Source organism: Chelonia mydas, chromosome 2 (assembly GCF_015237465.2).
Source record: "Chelonia mydas isolate rCheMyd1 chromosome 2, rCheMyd1.pri.v2, whole genome shotgun sequence".
NCBI classification, from domain to species: Eukaryota; Metazoa; Chordata; order Testudines; family Cheloniidae; genus Chelonia; species Chelonia mydas.
This window is the reverse complement of record NC_057850.1, coordinates 77,409,327-77,424,140: the sequence shown is the minus strand read 5'-3', so window position 1 is coordinate 77,424,140 and position 14,814 is coordinate 77,409,327.

Genomic DNA, 14,814 nt, shown 5'->3' with positions numbered 1-14,814 from the left:
AGTGGGAAACAAACAGCAGCAGAAACTACACCTTCCATGGCAGCAGAGGCTTTACAACAATAGGAATGAAGAAAAAACGGGAAACAAAATTATGCATTTGTTAGGTGGTGACTGGTACTGTCAGAGTATAGGGCTTTAGTATCATTTACTCCTATACAGTTGATGTCTTCTACTTTGTGATTTGCAATCTAAATTTTATTCTGCAGCTGACTACCAGGCAATATTATTGTTATAAAATAACTCTAGGTACATTATCAGAACTAGAATGACTGCAAAACGTGGACATCAGCAAACACCTCTTCAGGTTGCTGAGTTCACTGAAGTTTGGCCCATGGTGGGATCTCAATGAAGAAGAAAAAAAATGGTAAAACTTGTGAAGTCAGATCACTGAGCTACTGAGAAATTCAAACTGTTCCCACTTTGTGAAAGAACCATTGGAAACGAGAGAAAAAGCCTTTAGGTAACACTAAGCACCAGGTTGCAGTAGTGTTATTCTGCACAAGATTATTTTTGGAAGGGGCTTAGTGTGTGTGTGTCTATATAAACAGACTTCAGAGGGTGGGAGGAATGGATCAAAGCTCCAAGAGAGTACTTTCGAGTGGCTTTTGGCCCTTGAGTGCATTATATATAGAATTTGCATGTTTATATTCTAAAGGAGAGTTTTTTAAATATGAAATTGTATGGTTTTAAAAGCATGTTAAAAATGACACACATACAGGAAATACATATATTTGTTATCAAAGCTGTAATAAGCTTCAAAATTCATTATGTGGTTGCCAGCATGTTCCAGGCTAATTCCAGTGTTTTGGGAAGTCTTTCTGACCAGTAGAGAGCTACAGAGAGCTGAAGAGGCATTTGGGAAGGTGCAGAAGCATGGATGGAGCCCTACCATCACCAGTTTGGACCACCTTATCTTCTGCTTGGAGATTTTGGGTCTGTAAAGGGGTGGCACCTACCTCTTGCGAGCGCTCCCTTATCAAATGTGTGTGTGTGTCCCTGCAGTTTTTTTTCTGTTCATGGTGCCACTTGTGCTTGTCACGTGAGTCTTCGGTGACTCAGCCCTCCAGGTGATTCGCACATGCACAGAGTGCGAATTAGCCAGAGGGCTGAGACACCAAAGACTTACCTGACAAGCACAAGGAGCACCATGAGCAGAAAAAAACTGCAGGCACAAATAGACCCCTTCTGGGGTACACAGTCCACAGTGTCCCCAATGTTCTGCAGCCCTCCCTGGGCTCAGTCTTCTAAAACAGTGCTACAAGCCCCATTGCAGTACCCTTGCTTGCTCTGGCTAGGTCACAAGGTTCCTCCCTACTCTGGAATTGAATAGCGCCCCGAGGTCTTCTTCCCTGGGGACTCCTTGCTTCTACTTGAGTCCTCAGTGACCCCAGCCTTCCTGCTGAGCCACCCCTCTTGGACTCAATTAGCTGACCACAGCTCCTTGCTGAGTCAGTCCAAGTACAGCCCCCTTCCCTGAAGTGCCACAGTGCTAATTCCCTTCCTTAGGGCATAGTCACTTCGTACAGTGGCTGGTGTTGGGGGGATGGGACCCAGTCCCACCCACGGCTCCAGGTTCCAACCCAGGGACCCTTTAAGTATAACAGCCTTGTGCTGCATCTCTTTACTATGCTGCTCTACATTTCCCTGGGCCACTTCCCCGTAGCCCATCTTAGTTGAGCCCCAGCAGACCGCCAGAAGCTCTTTGCTTACTCCCCCGCTCTCTGCCAGTAATTATCTGCTTAGTCCCAGCAGCAAGCCAGGTGATATTCTTGGGCTCCCCTGTTCCCTGCCAGTAATTGATCAGTCCAGCCCTTTCAGCCCCTGCAGCTAGCCAAGAGCACCTCTTACTACCCAGGTCCCTACCACCAAGCTGAACTCATGCTAACCCGGCAGCTCTTGTTATACCAACGTGCTGGGCCCTGATTGGCTGCTCCCTGCAGCCTCTTTCCTGATTAGTTGTATCCCAGACTGCCTCTCTAGACAGCTTGGAGGACCCTTTCCACTGCTCTTTTCTGGGGCAGGGTGTGGCAGGGTCAAGTCTATCCTGTCACAGGGTCCCTATTATACTGCACCATAGTTTTGTAATGTAGTTTTTTATACCAGTGCAAAGTGGGTGTAATTTAAAACACTACCAACTCAAACCATACTTGTGTAAGTGACTACGCATGGTGCACAGTAATAGAAGATCAGGCCCACATATTTAATACTAATTAGAGACTGCAGTAAGCACAAGATGATAAAATGCTAGCATGCATGTTTTATGTGTGTGTACCTACCTACAACCAAATGGCCAGGGGTGTCAAATCAGGAAGTGCAAGACATGTTTGTGAGCCAGAAATAAAAGTAAAACAATTGATTTAGTGCTTGAATGTCTTGTTCTCAGGATTTCATTTGATTATATCCAACATCAGTCAGCAAGTAGCACAGCTGTAACTGCACAGCTCTGCTTTTATGCTCAGTACATTGGGTAAGGGTTTTTCAGGTCATGCCATTCACAATCTGACACAGTCAGTGATTCCAGGAACTTAACCTCCTCCTAGCTTCACATTAACACATAATCCCATTTTACATTCACCACACTATCTTTTTTAAATATCAGAGCTGCAAATAGCTTCTGCATCTCCTTCTACATGAAGGGGATTGGGACTGGGGGCTCCTCCACACAGGGCTTTATCCATGTAGCCCTGGTCCTGTTCACCCCCCAACCCCACATCCCATCGACAAACCTCTCTCAGCACTAGCAGACAAGGGAGTGCCTCAGAAGTAGATCCTCTGCAAGGACTTTTCTTCCCCATCTGTATAGTTCACCTGCACCAGTTCTGCTGTATTCAGTGCCTTCTGCACCCACTGAAGGGGAGTGGAGGGGGAGAGAGTTCGTTTCACTATACTTCTACACAATTTTGTTGCTGCAATTCCTCCCACCTTTCTTTTTCCATTAACACAAACAAGTAATTTTCTGGCTGCTTAAGTCCACCACATACAAATGGACACCTACATCACAAAACCCATCATCATGACTGACATTCTTGATAATACTCTTGGTAGAGAGGCCAAGAGAGAAATGGGCATGGAGACTGATTTATCCTTTCATTCGAAGAGGTCATTCCATATCAGAGTAGAGGTGGTGTGAGGTAGCTTGCACATTGTCTCCACATAATGCACCTGTTCTGTGGCAAAATTGAGGAATTTCCTTCTAATGGCTGTCGAACCAGCAATTTTCACACCCCCTAAATTAACTTAGCAAAACAAAAGACCACCCTTCCCTTTTCTTGTATGTGTCCTGTGTCTGATCTGAGTGATCTGCCATTTGATCAGCATAAAGATGAATATTAAATGTAATCAAAAAATGGGAGAATCACAAGAGAGAACATTAGTAGCCTGTCACCACTATTACTCAGACAGGTTTTATGGAATGTTAGCCAACACTCAGAGAGAGATGTTCTATGTCCAGCACAGCTAAAAAATAATCTAGTAAAAGAACGTATGAAAAATTCCAAAATGATGTTTATCCTGAATCCACATCTGAGAATAGTAATACAGTTGAACCTCTTCCTTCTCCTCTAACTGTTAAAATGCCTCATTTTTAGAAGTATTACAAATTAAAGATCTTGCAGGTGTCATTGCACATTAAGATTAGACATGTCCTCTTGGAAAAATTCAGATCCAGCTTCAGGGATGCTTGTATGTGGGGGTTTGGTTTGGACTGTTATGGATGAAGGGGCAAACCTTGGAAAGGGATTGGGATTTCCTCAAATTTATGATATTTTTTACACAGCTAATTTCAGCCAAAATAATCTTGCATAGTTATGGAGAAAGGCTGAAAATCTCATAGGATCAGATTCTTACACTGTACATTGAGTAGCAACTGTGGATAGTTCCATTAATTTCAGTGGAAATACTTGTGGAATAAGGTGCTACTCAGCTTGGGTAAATGTGCCAGATATGGCCAATAGGGTTTCTGAGATAAAAACAGCATGGTTGGGAGGTTAGAGAATACACAACATAATTAGGAAGCAAACCTGTGTTTTCTTCTTGGTGCTCTCAACTCCCCTCATCTTCCTTGTACTTCAAGTGTTCTTAATTTTTCCTCCCTTATAATTTTGTTATTAGAATCATAGAGTCATAAGGTTAGAATGAATCACAAGGGTCATCTAGTGTAACCCCCTGCCAAGATGCAGGATTTGCTGTGTCTAAACCACCCAAGACAGATGGCTGTACAGCCTCCTTTTGAAAACCTCCAGTGAAGGAGCTTCCACAACCTCCCTAGGCAAATGTATTCTGGACAAATTGAGAGTAGGTAAGCAACCGCTTTCAGGCTCTCTGCACAGGTACTACTGCTGAGAATGCCTTGGAAGAGTCATCTGAGGGAAGGGATCAGGAGACCCTGTCGACCAGAAGGCATGGGATGCGTTGTCCTAGGGATCAGGGTTCCATGACCACCACTCCCAAGAGGAGGGGAAGGGTAGTGGTGGTCAGGAACTCCTTCCTAAGGGGGACAGAGTCATCCATCTGCCCTCCAGCCCAGGAATCCCAAGAAGTGTGCTGCTTGCCTAGAACTGGAATTCAGGATGTTACTGAGAGTCTGCCAAAACTCATTAAGCCCTTGGACCACTACCCCTTCCTACTTACCCATGTGGGAACCAGCGATTCTGCCAAGAATGACCTTGAGTGGATCACTGCAGACTATGTGGCTCTAGGAAGAAGGGTAAAAGAGTTTGGGGAGCAAGTGGTGTTCTTGTCCATCCTCCCTGTTGAAGGAGAAGGCCTGTCTAGGGACTATTGAATCATGGAAGTAAATGTGTGGTTACACAGGTGGTGTCGGTGAGAGGCCTTTGGCTTCTTTGACAACGAGCTGATGTTCCAGGAAAGAGGATTACTGTGCTGGAATGGGCTCCATCTATCAAATACGGGGAAGAGCATCTTTGGTCAATGTTTAGCTAATCTGATAAGAAGAGCTTATGAAGAAAATTATGATTTCCTGAATTGGCATTACAGAGACTTGGTGGGACAACTCCCATTATCGGAGTACTAGCACTGAGGGGTATAGCTTGTTCCAAAAGGATAGGTATGGGAAGAAAGGAGGAGGTGTTGCGCTGTACGTCAAGGATGTGTACACTTGCTCCGAGGTCCAAGGGGAAGGGAGCTGACTTTAAGCTCCCCAGATACCCTAGTTCTCACACAATTCTTTTAGAATTTATAATTTTTTTTACACATCACAACAAAAATGGAAGCTTGTTTTAACCACAGCTTTCTCCACTTCTTGAGCACCTTACAGGGAGTAGCTAAGGAGTCACTGTTTTGAGTACAATTTGGATAAATTTTTTAAAAGCGCCTAAGTGATGTAGGAGCTTAAGTCCCTTTTTGAAAAGTAAGAGCATAAATCCCCATTGACTTTCAATGAGGCTCAGGCTCTTAAGTCCAAGTTTTTTTTTAAACTGGGATATAACCGCTTCTGATTATCTATTGTTCTTTTAGAAACACAATTCCACTTGCAGAAACTCTGTGTCCTTTTAAAATCAGATTGAAGACTACGTTCCCTTATAAAAATAAAGTATCAACCGTTCTACCAATCTTAAGTACTTGCATGAGTTCCATTCCCAGAGTCTCTCAGCACCTCATGATCTGTAATGTATATATCTGTATTTAGTTGTTGTTACATAAATATTAGAAAAATTCTCTATTAGTTTTCCTAGTTTGTTTAACTTTGAGTATATGATAGCACTTTGTTTGTTTATAACAATCAGTTTCACTGTTTTGTTGATGGTCAGTTGTACTTCCAGTCTCATAGATTCATAGAAACGTAGGGCTGGAAGGGACTTAGAGAAGTCATCAAATCCAGCGGAGGCAGGACCAAGTAAATCTAGACCATCCCTGACAGGTATTTGTCCAACCTGTTCTTATAAACCTCCAGTGATGGGGGTTCCACAACCTCCCTTGGAAGCTTATTCCAGAGCTTACCTATCCTTAGTTAGAAAGTTTTTCCTAATATCTAACTTAAATTTCCCTTGCTCTAGATTAACCCCATTGCTTCTTGTCCTACCTTCAGTGGACATGGAGACATGGAGAAGAATTGATCACTGTTCTCTCTGTAACAGCCCTTAACATATTTGAACAATGTTGCCAGACCCCCTGAGTCTTCTTTCTTCAAGGCTAAACATGCCCCGTTTGTTTTAACCTTCCCTCACAGGTCAGAATTTCTAAATCTTTTATCATTTTTGTTGCTCTCCTCTGGACACTTTCCAATTTATTCACATCTTTCTTAAAGTGTAGCACCCAAATCTGGACACAGTACTCCAGCTGAGGCCTCACTAGTACCAGGTATAGTGGGACCTCCTGCATCTTACGTATGACAGTCCTGTTAATACATCCCAGAATATTAGCCTTTTTTTGCAATTGCATCACATTGTTGACTCATATTCAACTTGTGATCCACCACAACTCCCAGATCCTTTTCAGCAGTACTACCAGGCTAGCACAAGTGTTAAGCACAGCAGTGCTCACGTGGTAGCTGGATACCCCCATATGCATTGCTCTGGGTGAAGATCACCTAATCTGGCCACAAGGGTGTTTACCAGTGGTAGCAGCAGCAAAGCTGAAACGGAAACCAAAGAGGCAGCAGGCACGTGTGAGCAGAGCGAGAGGGATGCTGGGGGAGAAGTCGTCCTGAGGGGCATATTTGGTGCTCATCTGGGGTGCACCCAAAAGATGCTTCTAAATTTCAACAAAAGAGGAGAAAACCTCTATTTTTTAGAAGGAATTAAGTAAAAGCAGATCATTTAAAGAGTGCTCTACTAGAATTTTTTAAAATTAGCAATTGTACAATACTCAAGTTGACAACATCCCAATAACAGCACTAGCTCAATTAACAGTTAAAATATCTATATCCAAATTAAGCTTGTCCTGCTTAACATATGCACAGTTTTGCTACAGTTGTTTATTATGGTAGAGACAGATGCATCTGATTACAACTGTCGATTGAGTAAATTGAAAGATCTCAATCACACCCCAAGGAAATGTCTTAAGATCGCAAATATGCTTAGACTTCAGCTTTGCCAACTAAAAAGATCTTAAAACCATTCTACCCTTCATGTAAATCTAACCTTGCACATTTGTAAAGTTTAAATTCCTATAGTTACACAAAAGTGTAATCTTTTCGCATAGGTAGCTCAGTTTGTCATGCCTTGGTATCAGCCTGGTTCTGATTTGGCTGCAGGGATGTGCACTCCTGACATTTAGATCAAGAATTCCCTGGGAAATCAGTCAAGAGATTTTGACATTGCTGCTGGCTGTCCTCCAGAGGGTTTAGTTTTACTCTCCTTCTCCATTTTCTGTGGACTCTGTACCTACAGTAAATGTCCACAGAGTCCTATGCTAGGTAAAGAGAAGTGAGAGAAAGGGACAGAATGATTATTCATTACAGTGATTCATTCAAAATTTTGTTAGAGGCTTTACAAGAAATCAGTAATGTGAATGGATGACTGGCTAGCTTCTTTAGTCCTTATCTATTACTTATCTAATGTGATAGCTTGGAAATGGTTTGTTTTTCCAACTCAGTAAGAGCAAAACACAGTAGAAACAAACAAAATTGAAAACATGGTAGACTGGGAAACAGTTTGAGGGATGCGGGGTTTGGACTGCCATGTTCCTCTGGTAAACATTATTTGAAAAACAAAAGTGCCAAATAAACACAATGTAGGGCTAGAAACTGCTGTGATTATGCAACGGTAACTACAGCAACATTGGTTATGCAGTGGGAACACAAGAGAAACTTCACTGCACACCCAAAGCTGCTGCAGTAACTGCTGCAAATTGGTGTGGGGGAGAGGGGTCATGTGGGATTTTAGTGGTGTATCAGCCTTCTGATAGGAGTAAAAGTGAAATTCATTTCTGCAATCACAAATTTTATCAGACATATGCAAATTAGTTCCTCACTTCCTATACATTACCACCTTTTCCCATTCTGCAAGGTTCACCTACAGTTTCCTCAGAAATTAGCTGCTTAAAAATGACTGTTAGGGTTGCACTTAATGTGCTCTATTTCTCTATAAGGATGGCTGCATTTGTTTGCAAAAAAGAGAGTATAAACTGTGGGAAAAGTCCTGATTTTTTTATGACACTTAGGAGCCAATTTTCAAAACAAGGAAGCCTAAGGCTCATGTGTAAACAAGGCACGTACAATTCTGAGCTTAGATTTAAAGTGCAAATATTCCAGTTGCATGCACAAAGCAGATGGTTGCTCAAGCAAAAGGTGATTTAGCTCCTTCACTACCCATTTGTTCCTGCATTTGTTTAATTTTCACTGGTTCTTTCAGTAACTGGGTGAACAGTTGTTGACACGATTGTCATAGTGTTTAAGGTAGAGGTGGGCAAACTACGGCCCACGGGCCACATCCGGCCCATGGGACCGTCCTGCCCGGCTCTTTAGCTCCCGGCCAGGGAGGCTAGCCCCCAGCTCCTCCCCCGCAGCCTCAGCTCACCATGACGCCAGCTTTCTGGGCAGTGGGCTGTGAGCTCTTGCCGGGCAGCGCAGCGGCGTGGTTGGCTCCGGCTGGGCGGCGGGGTTGCCAGTCCTGGTGCTCTGAGCGGCATGGTAAGGGGGCGGGGAGCGCGGGGGTTGGAGAAGGGGCAGAGGGTCCCGGGGGGGCAGTCAGGAGACAGGGGGTGGTTGGATAGGCATGGGAGTCCTGGGGGGGGGGCCTGTCGGGGGCAGGATGTGGATAGGGGTCAGGGCAGTCAGGGGACAGGGAGTGGGGTGGGGGGGTTGGATAGGGGTGGGGTCCCCGGGGGGCAGTTAGTGGCAGGGGGTCCCGGGAAGGGGTGGTCAGAGGACAAGGAGCAGGGAGGGTTGGATGGATCAGGGCTTCTGAGCGGGGCAGTCAGGGAGTGGGAAGTGGGAGGGGGCAGATAGGAGGCGGGGACCAGGCTGTTTGGGGAGGCACAGCCTTCCCTACCCTGCCCTCCTTCCAGTTTCGGAACCCCGATGGGGCCATCAGGCCAAAAAGTTTGCCCACCCCTGGTTTAAGGCTGTAGGGAACCATTAGATCATCTAGTCTGAGCTGCTGTATATCACAGGTCCATAAATTTCACCCATTTACCCCTGTACTGAGACTAATAAATTGTTTTTAACTAAGGCATAACTGTGTTTGGTGAAAGAGCATGTTCCATAAAAGCATCCAGTCTTGATCTGAAGACATCAAAAGATGAAGAATCCATCACTTCCCTTGGTAGATTGTTCCATTGGTTAATTACTTTCACTGTTAAAAATGTGTGCCTTATTTCTAATCTGAATTTGTCTGGCTTCAGCTTCCAGTCATTGGTTCCTGTTATGCCTTTCTCCTCTGGGGTAAAGGGCTCCTCTAGTATCTGATATTTTCTCTCCAGGAAGGTACTTATCCATTGTAATCTAGTCAGCTCTCAATCTTCTTTTTGATAAACAAAATAGAGTGAGCTCTCTATGTCTCTCACTGTAAGGTATTTTCCCAATTGTTTCAAATCAATCATTTTTGTGGCCCTTTTCTGCACCCCCTCCAATTTTTCAATATCCCTTTAAAAATGCGAACGCTAGAACTGGGCTCAGTATTCCACTATCAGCCTCACCTAAGCCATATACAGAGGTCAAATCATCTCCCTACTCCTACTCACTGCTCCCCCGATTATAAATCCAAGGATCGCATTAGCCATTGTTACCCCAGCATCACGGTAGGAACTCATGTTCAGTTGCTCGTGCATTACGACCCCAAAATCCTTTTCAGAATCACTGCTTTTCAGGATACAGTCCTCCATTGTGGAGTCATGGTCTGCGTGCTTTGTTCCTAAACTTATAACCTTGCATTTGGCTGTATTAAAACATATTTTGATTGAATGGTCCAGTTTACCAAATGATCCCTGTTACTCTGTAGGACTGCCCTCGCCTCATTGTTTTTTACGACTCCACCAATCTTTAGAGCCCTGCAAATCTGCGGATAGCTGCAGATCATTTCTGTGGATTGCGGATCAGATACGGATACAAATTTTGTGTCCGCGCAGGGCTCTACCAATCTTTCTGTTACCTGAAATGTTATGAGCAATGATTTTATGTTGACTTCAAGATATTAATGAAAATGTTGCCTAGCATCAGGCTGAGTACTGATTCTTGTGGAACTCTCTAGAAACACCCTCATTCAATGTTGATTCCCCAATGACAATTACTTTTTGAGATCTGCCAGCCAGTTCGTAATCTGTATGCTCTATTGATATTGTATGGTGCTAATCAGAATGTCATGCAGTGCTAAATCAAGTGCGTTCCAAAAATTTCTTATTTCTGTGCGGCACCAAATTTGTAATCTCAAAGAATGAAATCAGGTTTGTTTGACAGGCTCTATTTGTACCAAGAAGAACATGAACCTTGGACTTCCCTTTCTGAAAACTGTTCCTCACTCTATGCCCACAAGAATCGATATTAGGAATATCTACTTTTGAGCTGTCCAAATCCGTGTAGAAAATATGTCACAAATCTTAGCTGGCACCCAGATTCTCCTGACTCAGCTCTCTGTTGTAATCACAAAATAATCTTTTTTGATGAAATAAAACATAAAAAATCATCATGAAAATAAGTTTTACTTAGCTGCACTAAAAACTTACCTCAGGCAAAGTTTATGCTGTCTATACTTGGCAAAGCCAGTTCTGCTTCAGATATTTTAGACTGTCCTTGTGGTTTATAAAATAGTAACTGACGTTTTAATAATTGGGACTAATTATGTATTTTATATTTTCTCCCTCAATGCTAAGACCTACTAAAAACTACACCCAATGCCTTTAAAGTTTTTATTGCTCATTTTTATAATAAGGTCCAGTTTCCACCGAACTAACTGAAAAGTAGAATCTGATGACAAATGTTTGTTTACAAGACAAGCTATTTTGCTGTGCAGGGTTATAAAGAAAAACTGACTGCATGTTTTTCTTCAAATACTTTGGGGAACAATGTTTTCATTTCTGACCATATTTAATTTTTTCATCATGTGATCCTAATAGATTGTGGCATAGATGCTGCAGTTACATCAAGCTAGTATATTTAATAGATTTGATAGATTTTTAGGGTGAGAAGAGACCATTATGACCAGTCTCGTCTCCATCATAACACAGGGCATAGAATTTCATGCAGTGATTCCTGTCTCTAGCCCAACAATTTATGATTGAAAAGAGATACAGTGTGTATTTTATCAAGACATACAGTCTTGATTTAAAGATTCCAGCTGATGGAGAATTTGCCACAGCTGTTGATAAATTGTTCCAAAGCTACACGGTTAAAAAGTTGAATCTTATTTCCTACTTGGTCATTGTTAATTCCAACTTCCAGTCACTGGATCTCGTTATGCCTTTGTCTGCTAGTGTTAAAGACCTCTCTTAGTCCATTACCAATGCATGTCCTGGAACTCCCCATTGTTGGACAGTAGGGGAGAGAGGCAGTAGAGTAAGAAACCAGACATGTCAAGGATCATATCATGTTTTATTCACGTCTCATAGGTTGGTTTGTTTTTGCTACTGACTTCTTGCTTGGACACAGTAGCACACGCAGGCTGTTGTTCTATAAAGCTGATTTAAATTTTTTTGTGGTGAATGAACAGATATGAAATAATTAAAAAAAATTCTCTCCAAAATGCCTTAAGTCAGCGCTATTCTGGAGATCTTTGGGAGTAATTTTTCATATACTTGTTTGCAAATTAGACAAGTCGTGTTTAATGTGTCATAGACCAATTTTGCAGCAGTTTTCCATAGCGTGTAGCTTTAGAATCAGCAAGTTGCTTTTTCCCTTAACTCCCATTTTTGGATAGGTTTGTCCAGAGTCCTGTTCAAAGTGAGTTTCCTTGGTGAAGGCAGGTAGTGCCTTAGAGGTAAGAAAGGATTCAGATATCGCTAATCCTACCCTTACCTCCAGGCCATATTCTAGAAAAGCTTGATTCCTGAATAAATTGATCCACAGAGATGAAAACTTCCCGGGGATTTTCCCCTAGAACGTGGGTTTTCCACACTTTTATAAACTAAATGCCTGCTGTACCCAATGCCTTCCAGTTTAAACCATATGTCAGCTTACTTGACAGACAAAAACAAGTTTTTACTACTGTTAGTAATGCAAAACCAGCACATCTATGGAAGAATGAGCTAGATTCTTTTCAGCTACACGCATCATCAACACGATTATCAGTGAGGCTCTGATTGTGGAATCTTTATTCCTGGAAGTGTAAGAAGAGGCAGAAAAATACACAGCCTGTTTTTCAGATCCAGGGGGGAGTTTGCTGAGCTGGTAGTCAGCTCTTTTTGACTTGTAAAATCAACACATTTGATGTGGAAGTCATTGAGAGGGATTAAATATGCAACCGCACAATGTTATTTTTGCAGTCACTTTTCTGACTGTGACTGAGCTTTAATTGAGGTCCTGATAGTTCTGTCTCTTTGAACAAAAGATTTTCTCTCTTACAATGATTCTTCAGGAGCTTAGCAAATTTTGTACCTAACTGTGGAGTCAGTCTCAAGCAGCCCATTAACTTCTTCAGACATTAATGGTGAATCTCAGCTTAGATTTATCTGGGATCTTAGAAGGTTTTAGGACAAAATAATCGTGAGGAAATATATTAACACACAAGAATAGAATGATAAAAAGAAAACCTTCTTCTAATTCTAGATGAATCATTTGACAGCTTGGTTTCGTTTGTAACAGGTAGATCAATGAGTAGGCGAGGCTTACGAATCAAGCTGGGTCCAGCTGTAACACATAATTTGCTGAGTTAGTGGGTCAGATTCTTGGCCCCCCCCCCCACCTTCTGCACTCCAGCAGTGTAAAGGAAGCAGAGACTGGCCACAGGATACCCACAGCGTGAAGTCCAACAGAGCTGACTCATATGCCTTCCTCTCCCCATTTCATGGGTGAGGAGGGGTGGAGCGGGGAGGGGGAGTAGTTGTACTGTGATGAGTTATAGCTATTTTCAGCTGGTTGGCAGTTCCTAGGGGACCATGGCCAGTGGGTTCAGCCCCTAGGCTGTTCTAACTTGTGCCAGGGCAAGGCAGAAAATCAGATAGCCATAACCGGCTCCCTGACAGCACCCTCATGTACTGCACTCAGCAGATGCTGCGTTCACTGGAGAATCAGGTCCATTGGGAGGAGTCAGGGAATAAGCCGCACTTAGTGAAATGAGTTATCTGGTAATCTCACATAGCTCTGATTTTCCTATTATTCAAGTACATATCAGTGTGGATCTCTTTACGTGCTCGTATGGGAGCATGAGACGGAACAGAGCACTTGTGTGGCCCTAATAGACACTGCTAGTCCAATAACCTCCGGTCTCCTCTGCTTGAGACTATTGCTAACCTACAATGGGATCCCCACTGATTACACCAGCTTGTAGAACCAGTGTTACTGTAGGGTAAGTAACTCTTCTTTTCTGGCACTGAACAGAGTCCTGTCCCCTTTACTTTACAGTATGCATTTTCTGGGAGGGTTCACAGGGGAGAGATTATGGAAGTTTATGAGACCCAATTTGGGTGGAAAACAAGTTAAATTTTATTCATCATTCAAGTGAGAAGGCTGCAAAAACAGGGGAAAAACAAAACACTTGACTTTCAGACAAGTGCAATTTGCTTGGAAAGCGAAGAATGTAAGCCACATACCAAAAGTGAAGGTTTCAGAGTAGCAGCCGTGTTAGTCTGTATTCGCAAAAAGAAAAGAAGTACTTGTGGCACCTTAGAGACTAACACATTTATTTGAGCATAAGCTTTCGTGAGCTACAGCAAGCTTATGCTCAAATAAATGTGTTAGTCTCTAAGGTGCCACAAGTACTCCTTTTCTTTTTGCAAAAGTGAAGGGAATCTAAGCCCTTGGGGACACTCCAGAGATTTCTTAGAATTACAAGAGGTATTGGAGACTTTTTATGCATTTCAATGGAAAGTGTCCTGTTGGCACTGAAGTGTTCTGGTTAAAAGAACATTGCTTCCCTTGTATGTGGGTGATGTTGAAAGGCCTGGAGCATTTCAGAGGTTTTGGGAACATAGACAATTGCAAGGGTCTGTGACAAGCTTCCCCTTCCCCCCCACATCCTATAATTGTCCAATCACTGTGGTTTTGCTGCTGAGCCAAAACAAGGGGTAAAGCATAATAATAATAGAAAGTCCAGAAACTATAGATTTTACATGACAAATACCCTGCTTCTCTCATTCAGCAAGTGCACAGCTCTGCAACCAGTGCAGCTTAGAGGGAATAAGAGCAGTTTCTAGCCTAAAAAAGCTGTCACTGGGACAGCTTGTTTTCCTTTGGCAGATTAGAATAAACTAGAGGAATCCATCTATGCTCATAAAGAAGAGATGTCCTGAAAATGATAAAGAGAAGCCTTGGGGTGTCATGAAAGTTTCTCTCCCCCTTTTTTAATCAGCTTGTTAATAAAGGAAGTGGCTTGGGCACGATAGCCTTAAACATTGCCTTGAAGAATGTTTCTCCATTCCGTCATAAAAGAAAAATGAGGAATAGTGGTTGCATTTGGTTTTTTAAAAGAACTTTGCCAACATTTTTGAAGCTGGATGCCTAAATTCAGGCTCCAAAATCCAGTAGAAGTGGGCTGATTTTCAAAGGTGCTGAGCACTTCCTATTTCAATGGCAGCAGCAGGGAATTTTCAACACCTGTGAAAACGGGCCGCTTCTTTTAGGTGCTGATTTAGGACCCTAATCTTAGACACCCAAATTTGGAAATTTGGGCTTTATTCTCTTAACTTTTTAATGAAGACAAGATGGGAAACAAAATGGTGGCCTGATCCTGCCTTCCTTTGCCCAACCAAAAACTCCAATTAAGT